The sequence below is a fragment of the Pleurodeles waltl genome, chromosome 7 (genome assembly GCF_031143425.1).
Source record: "Pleurodeles waltl isolate 20211129_DDA chromosome 7, aPleWal1.hap1.20221129, whole genome shotgun sequence".
In the NCBI taxonomy this organism is placed as follows: domain Eukaryota; kingdom Metazoa; phylum Chordata; class Amphibia; order Caudata; family Salamandridae; genus Pleurodeles; species Pleurodeles waltl.
This window is the reverse complement of record NC_090446.1, coordinates 922,311,827-922,325,327: the sequence shown is the minus strand read 5'-3', so window position 1 is coordinate 922,325,327 and position 13,501 is coordinate 922,311,827.

Sequence of the window (13,501 nt, the reverse complement as noted above, 5' to 3'; positions counted from 1 at the left end):
TTACAGACAATAGCCAGGTCCGTTTAAGGAGATCATTGTAATCTTCTTCTGATCTGTGTCATATTTTCTTGATAGCTGACACAAATTAATGCTTGGAGGTAGTTCTAGATGTGTCCTTCGGTTTCATTCTATCGGTTTATATGTTTAAGTAAAATGGTTTGTTTGCACATTCCCAATAATAACGTCTCTTCAACTGTTAAGGTTATTATTGCTTTGAGACAGATGGTCCTGAGACAAGATCTCAAATGAAGCACTGTAAAGGGATGGGATGTTCTTCAGTCTATAACCCTTGAAAGCTGTGAACGTCTTCATGTCCCTCAATCCTAACCAGGTATAAGGAGCAATGGTTCCTGGGGGAATCAGTAGCTTATACAATCATCCACTGACTTGAAAAAGAAAGTATCGGTTGCATATTTATCAAATGGCTTGAAAGTGAGATAATGAAGAAAGCAGCCCAGTCGATGAAATTGCTGTTCAGTTAACAAAATAAGAGTCATGAGTAGTAGATAAAAGAAATAGTGAACTAAGTAATCACCCATCTTGCTTAAAAACGTACACTCGAAGGACGAAACTGGATGACACATCTAAAAGTACGTGCGAACGTTAGTTTGTGTCAGTTGTCAGAGTGGCACAGCGGGCAAAAAACAATGGAATGGAATGCTAGCCTGAGCCATTGCACTGGTTATTCTATTTGCGAGCATTCTTTCCATTATTTTGGGGGTATTTTAGTACCAGCAGTATGTCTAGAACCTTGTGACGGGCGCAGTTTTTCAAACATACTGCTTGTCAATGTTGATGAATTCCATAAGTAGTACATTTGCACCTATTCATGGAGTACTTCTAAGGGTGTTAATTTACTATTTTTTGGTAAAATAATAATTATATATGTTTAGGATCCCAGTCCAAAAACGAACAAGTTAAAACCTCTTAACTACTAAATACCACACCAAGAATGCATTTAAGTGTTGTCACAGTCCAAACATCCCTGCTGAAGATACGGCCTTGTCCGTTCCTTCTCAGCTGGTAGTTCTCCCTCAACTCTCGACTACGGTGACGCACAACACAATCGCCTCGGGTCTCTGCCCTGTGATCACTTATGTTAAATATATTTTCACCGCACATACCCTTTTTCATCTCTGAAACAATAAGCCTTCATGGTAAGAAAGTCAAATCGATGCATGTGAGCAGGGGTTCATGAATCTAATGCTCACTCTTACAAATCATTTTTCAGAAGACTGATGGTCCCATTTACTTAGCCTAAGTCGCAATTAGAGCAGGACATAGGCAAAATATTAGGGCAAAACGAGCCATGGGTCTGTCTTGACTCCAAGAGTCTTTGTATGAATCAAGTCATGAAAACAGTTGGCATGTGTATCATGCAACAAACATAACGGAAAAATATGGTACAATACTGTCAACATTTTAAAAAGGGTATTTCTTAAACAAGCAGAAACGTTCCACCGTAGCACACCAGATTATATCACTGTAGAGATAGTATGGTTACGTGTGCTCTTGGTGCACCTTTGATGTGTACCTTATATACTCACTCTTTTGCAGTCGTGGCTCACCAAGATTACAGGGGGCGGGGTGGCATGCACAGGTGGGGAGGGTTGGGAGGAATTTTAATAAACTTTAAAAAAAAAAAAGGTACCTCCGCTCACCCGTGCCGCCGCTCCTCCGTCTTAAAGTGCAGGCAGAGGCACCTAGCCTGCCCTGCGGCCAATCCTGATGCTGCTCAGAGCAGCGTCAGGATTGTCTGGGAGCCTGTGTCTGCTCTCTCCAGCCCAGTAACACAGTGCTGGGCTGGAAAGAGTACAACATGCATGTGTGTTTGGCCGGCCCAGACGGCCAGCCAAACATACATGCGCAGTGTGGGGAGTGCACAGTGCACTCCAATGCTCATCATCCTATGGCCTCGCCCCTTTCGCAATAAAGAGATCCTTGTGAAAGGTTTGCAGCTTCCTCTGCTGGGGGGAGGGGAGGGGCCACCACTGCTTATTTGTGCTTTTATACAAGTTGTACATAATTCCAGGTTGTACAGCTAAAATTGCCTGACAACTGTCTCTCCCAAGAAGGAAAAAGGTAAAACAGCAACAGGGCTGCAGATTTTTCCATCTCATCTCTCTGAACAATCAGAATCGGCGTTCTTTGAAGGGGAGGCGAGAACGAAAAACAGTTTAAACTCAAATTACAGCCGAGTTTAGGTGGCTGGTGCCTGGGGCCATGCTCATTAGTCGTCACTTATGCATTCATTTTTGTCTTATGAAAAGCCTCTTGATTTCAGACACAACAGTGGGCCAGCCGCAGACACCACTCATTATTAGCAGAAGAGACATTAAACAGAGGTGATGTCGGGGAATGCAGCGTGTAATCTCCTGCTGTGTTCATCTACTCCTGGCAGTCTAGGGCCTGCTAAATACGGCAGTCTAGAGCCTGCTAAAGACCACAGTGTGCCACCTGCTAGGCACCATGGTCGGGGCCCGCTAGGGGCCGCGGCCCAGCGCTTACCAGAGGCACGGCTGTCGAACGCCTGACATGGCTAGTGCCTTTTGGAGCAGTAGACGTCAAATGTATATATGCTGAGCACCCATATGTAAAATAAAACAGTTGTATTGAATATGTGATATACCCTGCTAAAATATTTAATGGTTAACATCGAATACTTCCAAATTAGCGCGAAAAAGTAAGTAATGTTTTTCTGGGTCTAATATTCAAGAAGTGAGAACAAATATTATAGTGTTCTCATTTATACTTCCAAACATTAAAAGCAAAGTTTTTCCGACATTTCGTACAGCACAGACAGCAACACGCACATACACACACATCAAACATGTGAAAACAGCCAGGAAGAATGTAATCCTCACACACAAGCATCATCACACACAAAGTGAAGGGTCAGCACAAACAGAAACATTGTGGTCTTCCTTCGCGCATCCAACAAGCACATCATGGTAACAGGAATTCCATCTCATCTCACAGATCGCACAGCTGTCTCACGGGCGGCATAAACGTCAAGTGTGAAAGCCAGCACTAGTCACAGTGCTCTCACAGCAGACGTGGCTCCCTGCTGCCCTGCCTTCAGCATCACAGCCCGTTGGCACCCAGGCACTTTTTAATGTGCTAGTGTAACTGTACCCGCTTGACCTCAAATTCACTGGAATTTTACGTGTTCATTTGATTACATTTGAAGAGGTGATTGGGCTGTTCAATGCGTTGTTCAATGGTGTTCAGCGTGCATCCGTACCGTACATCCTTTATATATATTCTGCCCGAAAAATATTTGCCACTTCGAAAGGGCTGAGTATGAAATATAATTGGTGAAATTACAACCATCGCACCAATTTTTAGGGAATTTTGGGGCACTCAGCTAAGGAGAAACTTGTTGGTTTTGTAATGATAGTAATTTCAATATTTTTGGATCTGGGAAATGGTGTCCACAGATGCATCTTTCAGTGCGCTTTCAGATCAAATTCAACATCATGCTAGCAGGCAAATTAATGAGACTATACCCGGTTCAGGAAGAATTAAATGTAGCAAATATTGTCATTTTACTAGTCCATAGATAACCACAGATGAAGAGAACTGTTACCTTCGCTCCACCCAGGGGCAGAGTCTATCATCTTTGATGCCTTACCTTCAGCTGAACACAGTCCTTTTTCAACTCGAACCGTCTACCGGTCGTGCTCGTGCCCGGCCGCGGGTTTCATACTCACTTCTCCCCAACTCACCTCGCCTTGCCTTGCCTTGCTTCTAGCAAGACTCCCCACCGACCGAGAACCGCCACGCCGCCCTGAATTCAGGAACTCAGCAGCTGGAAAATTGGGCAACTAGATCGGAGATCCATTCTGACAACACCGCCTGCAGTTGTCAGCTTTCAGGCAGCCAGCAGCGTCCCTCTGAACTGTTGGCTTGTCTGGTAAGACCCTAACCCTCCAGCTTGTGCTCCGGGCCCTGTTTACAGTTACAACAGCTTTGTACAGTACAGTTCATACGAGGCCCCGGCCTTGGAAGGGACCCAAGGGACACGTTTGTTGACGCTCAGACGAGGGCCGAACTGAGTGGTCTTGAAGCTCCTAGGCTTCCAGGCTATAGGTGGTATCTCTTACAGTCCCTGTCCTAGCTTTTTTTTCCCCGCTAGTCACTGTCCCAAGCAGGCTAGGGAAGCCAGGATTGGTTGGGGTGTGCGTCAGGATGGCAAAGGGGTTTAAGGTTATGGGCGGTTGAGGATTAGAGGGGGCCCAATCAGAGACTAAACTCCAGATCAGCCCTGTAAATCATTTTCAACTTGGGGGCTCACACGTTAACGCGCTCACAGATTTCATAGGTTTCACCAAGGATACTGTGTGCAGATTGATGACCCATGTCGAAATCTCGAGGCACCCTAAGTCCTCACGGTAGACAAAGATTCTCACCAGAAGTAAGGCCCTCCCCAAATTAGGTACAGACAAACGATTTCTATTTCCTGGTAGAGACTGTCCTATGACCTCCTTTTCTGTGAACTCAGTTGCATCAGAACAGCCTCCTTTGGGTTCAGGTGAGTCTATAAAGAAGACCAGGCCAGTCAACTGCACTCAAGATCCCGGCGACCATAGGACGGAACTAGGACAGAAGGCAGCCAGGACCCAAGAAGGATGGGAAGTCACCCTCGCCAACTTACTAGCAATACAGGATGTTACACACTCCCAACCAAAATTCACTAACATAGCCTGCTTGAGATTACACACCTTGGGTTGGACAGCAACAGAGTAAAATAATATTTGCAGAGCACACATCGCCTTTTGATGGTGTAAAACACTCTTCTTCCACTGGGGAAGGGGCTCTTACAGGGCCCCTTACAGGGGCATGGCGTTTTTGCATCGAAGGTGATACTGAGCAAGAGTATTACATCTCAGGATCTCCTTAATTTCCATCTGAACCCATGCAACTTTCAATCAGACATGCCAACACTACCTTACAGTGGCAGTCCTGACCCAGTCTCCCAATCTGTCCCTGACACTATATTGTTGACCTTATGCGGTTGTTTGGAGGCCACTAATGCAGTTCTAAACTGGCATTCAAATAAATTGGAGCTTCAGGTGAAGCTACTACAAACAATGGGCACTTTTACTTCTTCCATTGGTGGCAGAATGTCCAGTCTGAGTTCACATATCAAGGCCACTGAAACTGACGCAAACTTTTTACCGCCCTCACACACTTGCTGCTCCATCATTGACAAACTGAAAGGTCTGCCAACGCATGTAAATGTTCTGGTGGGAAATCTGAGAACACTCAGAACTTTAACACCATCTCAATGCAACAATAAAATGTTTACAGGGGACCAAGACCATGAGCAGCTGCCTCCTGACTGATGCCAATGCATTCATCACGGAGTATTTAATTTCTATTGAATTTGTGAAGTCAGTGTTTTCTAATAGAGAGTCTACGTGGAGGAGAAAAGACGATCACACTGTAACTGGACTTCAGAAAGCCCTCAATGCACTAAACTACTACAATGTATCCAAAGATCTAAGTTTGATCTCTAGTAAGTGCACCATACCAGTCTTTATCAATAGGCACTGTAAGTTAACCCAGTACGCTATCAGGGATCAGTTATAAGTAAGACAGAGGAAGTATCAATATTGAGACATCTGGTCCGATGACAAAGGCTCACCTAGTCTGCATGTTGATCATTTAGACTCTGAAGCAGCTTTGTTTATGTTCGCGGTCAAACAACTTTATAAAAACCTTGAAGCATCTTTTGGAAAACCCCTACTTACAGTTACATATGCAAAGTAATTGCCACCTTTTGCATATATTCTCATGGCTTTTCCGAGAATGGCCATTATGTGGCTTAATAGGCTACTTTGAAAGATCTTTAAGTATACTCACTGTTGGACTTTTTTGCATATGCAGGGTTATCCCCAATCTTTTTGCCTCCTGCCTCCTAGTTTTTTTTCTGACCTGTTGCTGTTGGTTTTTGAACTCTGAGCACTTTACCACTGCTAACCAGTGCTAAAGTGAATATGCTCTCTGTGTAAATTTTATTGTTGATTGGTTTATCCGTGATTGGCATATTTGCTTTACTAGTAAGTCCCTCGTAAAGTGCACTGGAGGTGCCAGAGCCTGTAAATCAAATGCTACTAGTGGGCCTGCAGCACTAGTTGTGCCACCCATATAAGTAGCTCTGTAATCATGTCTCAGACCTGCCACTGCAGTGTCTGTGTCTGCAGTTTTTAAGTGTAAATTTGACTTGGCAAGTGTACCCACTTGCCAGGCCTAAACCTTCCCTTTTCTTACATGTAAGGCACCCCTTAGGTAGGCCCTAGGTAGCCCCGAGGGCAGGGCGCAGTGTATGGTGAAGGTGGGACATATAGTAATGTGTTTTATATGTCCTGACAGTGAAATATTGCTAAATTCATTTTTCAATGTTGCAAGGCCTGTCCCTCTCACAGGTTAACATGGGGGGCTACCTTTAAATCTGATTAAAGTGTAGATTCCCTTTGGGAGCGGATGGACATGTGGAGTTTGGGGTCTCTGAGCTCACAATTTAAAAATACATCTTTTAGTAAAGTTGATTTTAAGATTGTGTGTTTGAAAATGCCACTTTTAGAAAGTGGGCATTTTCTTGCTTATACCATTTCTGTGACTCTGCCTGTTTGTGGATTCCCTGCCTGGGTCAGTTTGACAGTTGGGCTCGTGGCACCTCACACTAGACAGTGACACAAAGGGAGCTTGGGTGTAGCCTGCATATCCTGATGAGCCATCTGTGCTAGGAGGGAGGGGAGGAGTGGTCACTCACACCTGAAAGGGCTGTGCCTGCTCTCACACAATGCAGTCCCCAACCCCCTGGTGAGTGTCTGGGGCCTGGCCTGAGCAAGGCAGGATTTCACATTCAAAAGAGACTTTACTTTGAAGTAGCTCTACTTCAAAGGAGAAATTGGGTATAAGAAGGGCACCCAAAACCACAGACTTTAGATCACTTCTGGACATCAAGAGGAACCTCTGCCTGGAGAATAGCTGAAGAGCTGAGGAGAAGTGCTGCCCTGCCTGTGACTATGTTTTGTGGAGCTATACTGCAGTTGCTGCTTCTGCCAGAGTAAGAGGGCAAAGACTGGACTTTGTGTGCCTTCCATCTTGTGAAGAAATCTCCAAGGGCTTGATTTAGAGCTTGCCTCCAGTTGTTGAAGTCTCAGAGAAAGCAAAGACTTCTCTCTGCCAGCACCTGGAGTCTCTGGAGAGACTCCTACTCTGCCCTGTGGTGCCAATCCAGTTCCTGGGACCGTGAAAGGAGAAGCTGGCAGCATAAAGACAAGGAAATCCATGCACAGAGCGCCGTGCGGGGAAAAGATTGACGCAACTCTGATCTGCGGCTGATGAAACGACGTGCCACCGACTCTGCAGCTGAGAAACAACGCTTGTAGGAAACGCAACCGAAGAATCAACACATGGAGCAGGAGAAACGATGCGCAGCATCGCTGACGGAGGCTGGGAGATCACAACCCGCACTGCGGGGTTTTCGGATCATCGTGCGGCTAGATTTCCAACGCAAGTACCGCTGTGCGTGGAAAAACAACGCAAGGCCTGCCTGGACCCGAGAGTGCTGACCGGATCGACGCATCTTCAGTAGAAGTAGGTTCTTCAATTTATTAACCGCCCAAAACACACTCAAAGCTTCCTTCTCAATCGTCGAATAATTTGCCTCCGCTCCTCGCAAAGTCCTAGAACAGTACACAACTGGTTTAAGATCATGTTCTCCCACACCTTGTAAAAGTACTGCCCCAAGTCCCTTTACACTGGCATCAGTCATGATTATACACATCTTACTAGGATCAAATGAACATGAACTTCCAACCGTTGTCAATTCCTTTTTTATACTCTCAAATTCTTTTTTGCACTCATCATCCGCACAAATTCTCTCCCTTTCTTCAATAATTTTCGCATGTTGATAGTTTTTGATGCTAGATTTGGTAAAAATTTAGCATGAAACTCAACCATTCCCAAAAAGGATAAGAGTTCCTCCTTTTTCTCTGGTTCACGTAAACTCAAAATGTTCATAACAAGATCCTCCTTAGGACACACCCCTTTTGAAGTTATCCTATGACGTAAATACTCCACCTCAGTCCTACAGAAAAAAACATTTTTTAATTTTGAGAGTCAACCCATGCTCTCTCAAAATTGCTAACACCCTCCTGACTCTTGTCTCATGCTCCTCTTGAGTCTGTGCATGTATCAAGATGTCGTCTTGGAAGCATTTGACTCCTGGTTCTGAGCCAAACAAATTGTACATTAAGCGCTGAAACACAGCTGCTGCAGACACTAGGCCAAAGGGCATTCTTCTAAACCTGAAAGTTTCGAAAGGAGTGACGAATGTGGTGTGGTCCCTTGAATCTTCATGTAACATGACCTGATGATAAGCTGATATCAGGTCCAATTTGCTGAAATACTTGGACCCGTGTAGTAATGTGACCATCTCCGTTATGTTGGGTAACGGAAATTGATCACTCACCACACATTTATTAAGATTCCTCAAATCGACACACAGTCTAATGTCGCCAGACTGTTTACGTGCAACCACTATTAGTGACACCCATTCCGATGATCCCACTGGCTCGATTATTCCATCCTTGCATAGTCTCTGTATTTCTTTCTCCACATCATCTTTCATTGCAATAGGAATGGGACGCACCTTGGAAACTACTGGAACTGATCCCTTTTTTACTCTTATACGATGAACGTACTTCTTAAGACAACCCAGTTTGTCGCTGAACACATCCTCATAATCCTCAACAAACTTTGGCAAAGTATCTTCTTTGATTCCTTGTACAGAGAATTCAGATACATTCTGCACTTTTTCAATAAATTCTTCTCTAATAATTACGGGCGTAGCAGAGTTGGGATCCAGAATGATATCCAATTCCCGTTGGTGTGGCCAACTCAAAACACTATCTTCTTTGACCGGTACATACATTTTCCCAAAAATAGTGTTCTTTTTAAATGAAATTTCTGACTCAAAATATCCCCTCAGCGGAATAGTTTGACCACCATTCGCTCCAGGAATAACATCTAGGTCCTTTAAATGAACTTTGTGACTCAAATGTTTGTCAAAAAACTCGTTAGATAACAGCGTCAGCCATGCATCTGAGTCAAACAATACCTCTGTATCTTTATCTAAAATGGAAATAATGTCTCTCGGATGACTCCTTTTCTGAGTGTTTGCTGAAATTGACAAAATACAATCCTCCACCACTTTCACAGACGCTTGACTTTTGTTCGCCTTACAACATTTAGCAAAGTGTCCCCTTTTATTGCACAACCTACAGATTACATTGAGAGCTGGACACTTCTTATATGAAGCAAAGTGACCTACATTGCCACAGCGGAAACATTTCAAATCCTTCGACTTAAACCACTGTCCTTGAGTCACTTTATATTCTTCCTTCCCACTAGAAACTACTTTAGTAAGTCTTCCTTTTTAGTAAAGACCTTGTTGACTGAAGTATTCTTTCCTCTTTCTAGCTCTTCTACACAAGCTAAGGTGTGTTCCACACTCTTAGCTAACACTATTACTTCATGTAAAGATGGATCATCTTTGCTCCATAATTCCTGACAAATTTTATCACTTGAACATCTTAACATGAATTGGTCTCTGATTCGTTCTTCAATGGTGGCTCCAAATTTACATGTAGACGCTAGTTTTCTCAAAGCTGTAATATAGTCTTCAATACTTTCCCCAGGTTGTTGTTCTCTCATACCAAAATGGTACCTTTCCAAAATAGTTCTAACTTTAGGTAAATAATATAGGTCAAATTTTTTAAAACATATCTGTAATTCATTTAAGTCTGTCCCTTCATCTCCTGTGTCAGGAACATTTTCAAAAATTTCCTGCCCCTCACATCCCAAACAATGCATTAAAAGAGCTGTTTTTCTTTCATTCAATAGATTAGTTCCACATACTCTAAAATAATGTAGAAAAGTTTTATTCCATTTAGACCATTTTATTGGTGGTTCTCCTGGTATGTATAAAAAAAATGGTGGAGGTGAGATGTTTTGCATAATTAATCAGGAACAATGTAAAATTATAGGAATATGGATTACAGACTATACTTTTAAATTGTGGAAATACAGATACTTGACTTTATTCCATAAGTACTCCTTCTTTATTTTGCTAACTTTGAAGTTCCACTTGAACATAGATTTCGTTATACTATCAGTCAAACATTTAGATTTCTTTTTAAGGGAAATAGCCTTTTACTGAAGTTCCTGTGACCAAGGAAAAAAACCCAATAAGTTCTGGTTGGTCTAGTTTCCTTAGATCAGAAACTACGTCAGAGTCAAAACAACATTGTAGACAGGTGAGCTTTAAAAACACAAAATTAACATCATGTGCCTTACTTCCCAGTCTGATTCTCTGTTTGCGGCACGCTCATAAAATTTCCGTGTAGATTCTATTGTTTGAGAGCTGCTATAAATCACTGTTCCTCCAGTTTTCATTTAAATAGTGTGGCACGCGCATCTCATCTTTGTTTCTGTGCCGCTGAAATAAAGTGCAACCAGACTTCTGATTTCAGGGTTGATTTCATTTAAACGGCGCGGCACGGCTCAAGAGAACTGTGTTATTGTGCCGCTATAAATTAAAGTATTATTGGTTCCATATTGACAACGCCGACACGCGAGTAATCCAGATGATATTAAAGTGTCAGTGCGCACATACGCGCGCAATGTGCTTAAGTCTCTTCAACTAGCGCTCGCGGTAAACAGAAAATGGAGTATTAAAATGCTGGGTACTGTCAAAATTAATGAAATAAAAATAAAAATAAGGAAAATAATGCTGAGCCAGTAGCAAATATAAAGCTCACCACTTGACTGAGGAAGTTAATTAATATGAAGATGAGATTCTCTTGATATCCAGAAGACATACGAAGTCCACAGAGAATAGTAAGATCCACAGTTTGGTGGTAAGATACTCCTGCCCCTCGTAGCCACGTGTAATAAAGAAGATAAATCCAATGCTTCAAGAAGTAGGTTCTTTTTAATATGAGTATCTTATCCACAGCAAAGGGAGACGACACAGGACAGTCAGCTCTTCAACAGCTCCCTCGGAACCTCCATCACCAACACTCTAATCTGATGTCAAACATGACATCAGTGCTAGAGATGAGGTCCCTCACATTCTATTGTTAACATTCTACCACACTCTGACATATAAACATGGTAATATGGGATTATCTCAAATTGGCCTTTTAATTAACTCACAAGCCCCTAGTGTACTGTAGTACATGTGCCCAGGGCTTGTAAATTAAATGCCACTAGTGGGCGTGCAGCACTCATTGTGCCACCCACTTAATCACCCCTTTAAAGATGCCACAGGCCTGCCAATGCATACTCAGAGAATGTGTATGCGGGTTAAACTATCATTTCGACCTGGTAAAATAAACCTTTTGCTACATAGGCTATGAAGGCCCAAAGGGCAGGATACAATGTATTTAAAACGTAGGACATACATTTTTAAGTTTCACACGGCCTGGTAGTGAAAAACCGTTAAATTTGTTCACTACTACAAGGCGTATCTGTCCCATAGGATAACATTGGAGTTGCCTTATTACATTTTATAAGTGTAATAACTAAGGGCCAGATGTAGCAAAGGGCTTTTCCCATTCTGTGTCAATGGGAAAATGTGTTCGTACATATGGCCCCAAATAAGAAGAGATAACTACTTCAAGTGTGGTGTCTCTGTAATCACAATTCAAAATTCTAACTTATGGTGAAGTCATGTTTTCAATTACAGTTCTGAAAATGGCACTTTTAAAAAGTTGACTTTTTTTGCTGTAGACATTTGGTGCCTTCAGCCTGTCACTGGTGATACGACTGGATGTAGTTGGCATTTGGGCTTCGTGTATTCCTCCTAGACAGCCACACATAATGGGAGCTTAGGTGTGACTTTATGGACCAACACTGGAAGGATGGGATGAAGGAGCTGCCTCACACACACCTGAATAATCTGCGTCTTGTCCACACACACAGGGCCTAATGACTATGCTTTTTCACTCCCTCCAGCTTTGAGCCGGGGCATTGGAGGCAGGGAATACCTTCCAATTTGAAGCCACTGTCTAGAAGTGTATACCACCTTCCAGAGCCAAGACACCAGGGTATAAAAGATGGACCCCAGACACCACTTCTTCAGTACACTTCTGGACCTGTGAATACTCTGCAAGGAAGAAGGACTTCTGTGCTGCTGAAGGACTGCCACTCTGCTCTAGTGCACTCTGCTGGACTCCTGCTTTGCTGACCTGCTGCCCTCTTGCCTCGGTGAGAAGAACTGGACGTGCAGCTCTTGAACCCAGAACTCAGAGTGACCACAAAAGGCTAGTTGGCTGGCATCCTAATCTGAAGCCTCAAGGACATAACAGACTTCCAACAACCTTGCAACTGCACCTTGAATCAGCCATTCATGAGTCTGTCCTAAGTGGTGCCACCCCAGTCCTTGACCCTTGAAAGTGGGCCTACGGTGCTCCACCAGCCTTTGCATCCAGCGGAACCATCACATCTCCTCAGTGGTGCAGCGCCAACCTGGGCAGAACCAACACATCAATGCTGCTGCATTGACTGGACTGGTGCAGATTCTCTATCTTTGCATCACCGCCACAAACTGCATCAACTTCGGACCTGCTGCTGCGCAATGCTTCCCTAGTTCACGCCCTCACCTCTCTCATGGATGACAGCTGCAACAGCGATGCAGAACTCCTCATCCCATACCAGGGGATGGGGTACTCACATTGACGCAACAGGACGAGGCACCACAGCCTTGCCACTGCTCAGAACCAACAATTCACCTCAGCTGAGTAACACATCTTTGATGCGGATCCACGCAACACTCCCCAAACTAGGATTGAAGGCACCTTTGTTCACCGGGCCTAACCAGGTTCCTGCAGCTGGCCTGCACTCCATTGCAGTCAGCCTGAACTTGTGACTTTGTCCCAGTCCGGCATGACCAGATAGTCACTCTTGGTGCTATTTTTTTTTGTCCTCATACACCTCAGACTCCAAGCCATCTCCATACTTTGACAAAATCTCTCTCACTCAGCCTTCTCTAGAAAGACCAACACAGCTGGAGAGCGGGACGGTGTATAATCATCGGACTTTGTTTTTCACCCAAATCTGGTCCCTACTGACACCCTTGATTTACCCTTCACTTCACCAGGGGTGCTGACAGTTTCTCCTTTTTCTATTTTGACCCTCCCACATCTATATCCATTTTTGACGTGTGGAAAAGAGCACTAAGCCACTCCATGTGCAAGGAAGGGGACACTGCCACCCATTTTCAAAAGATTTCTCTTCCAGCCAAACAAATTGAGTAAAAAAGCAAGTTCCTCCCTTCTGTACTCCTCACTTTGGATTCCTGTAATTGCCCAAAGATGATCAAGGGGAGACTTACCATAATTTCTTGCCTCAATATACTCAAAAGCGTTTTACACACTTCTTCGCAGAAAGAATAAACAACTGGACAATCCATAAACATGTGGAT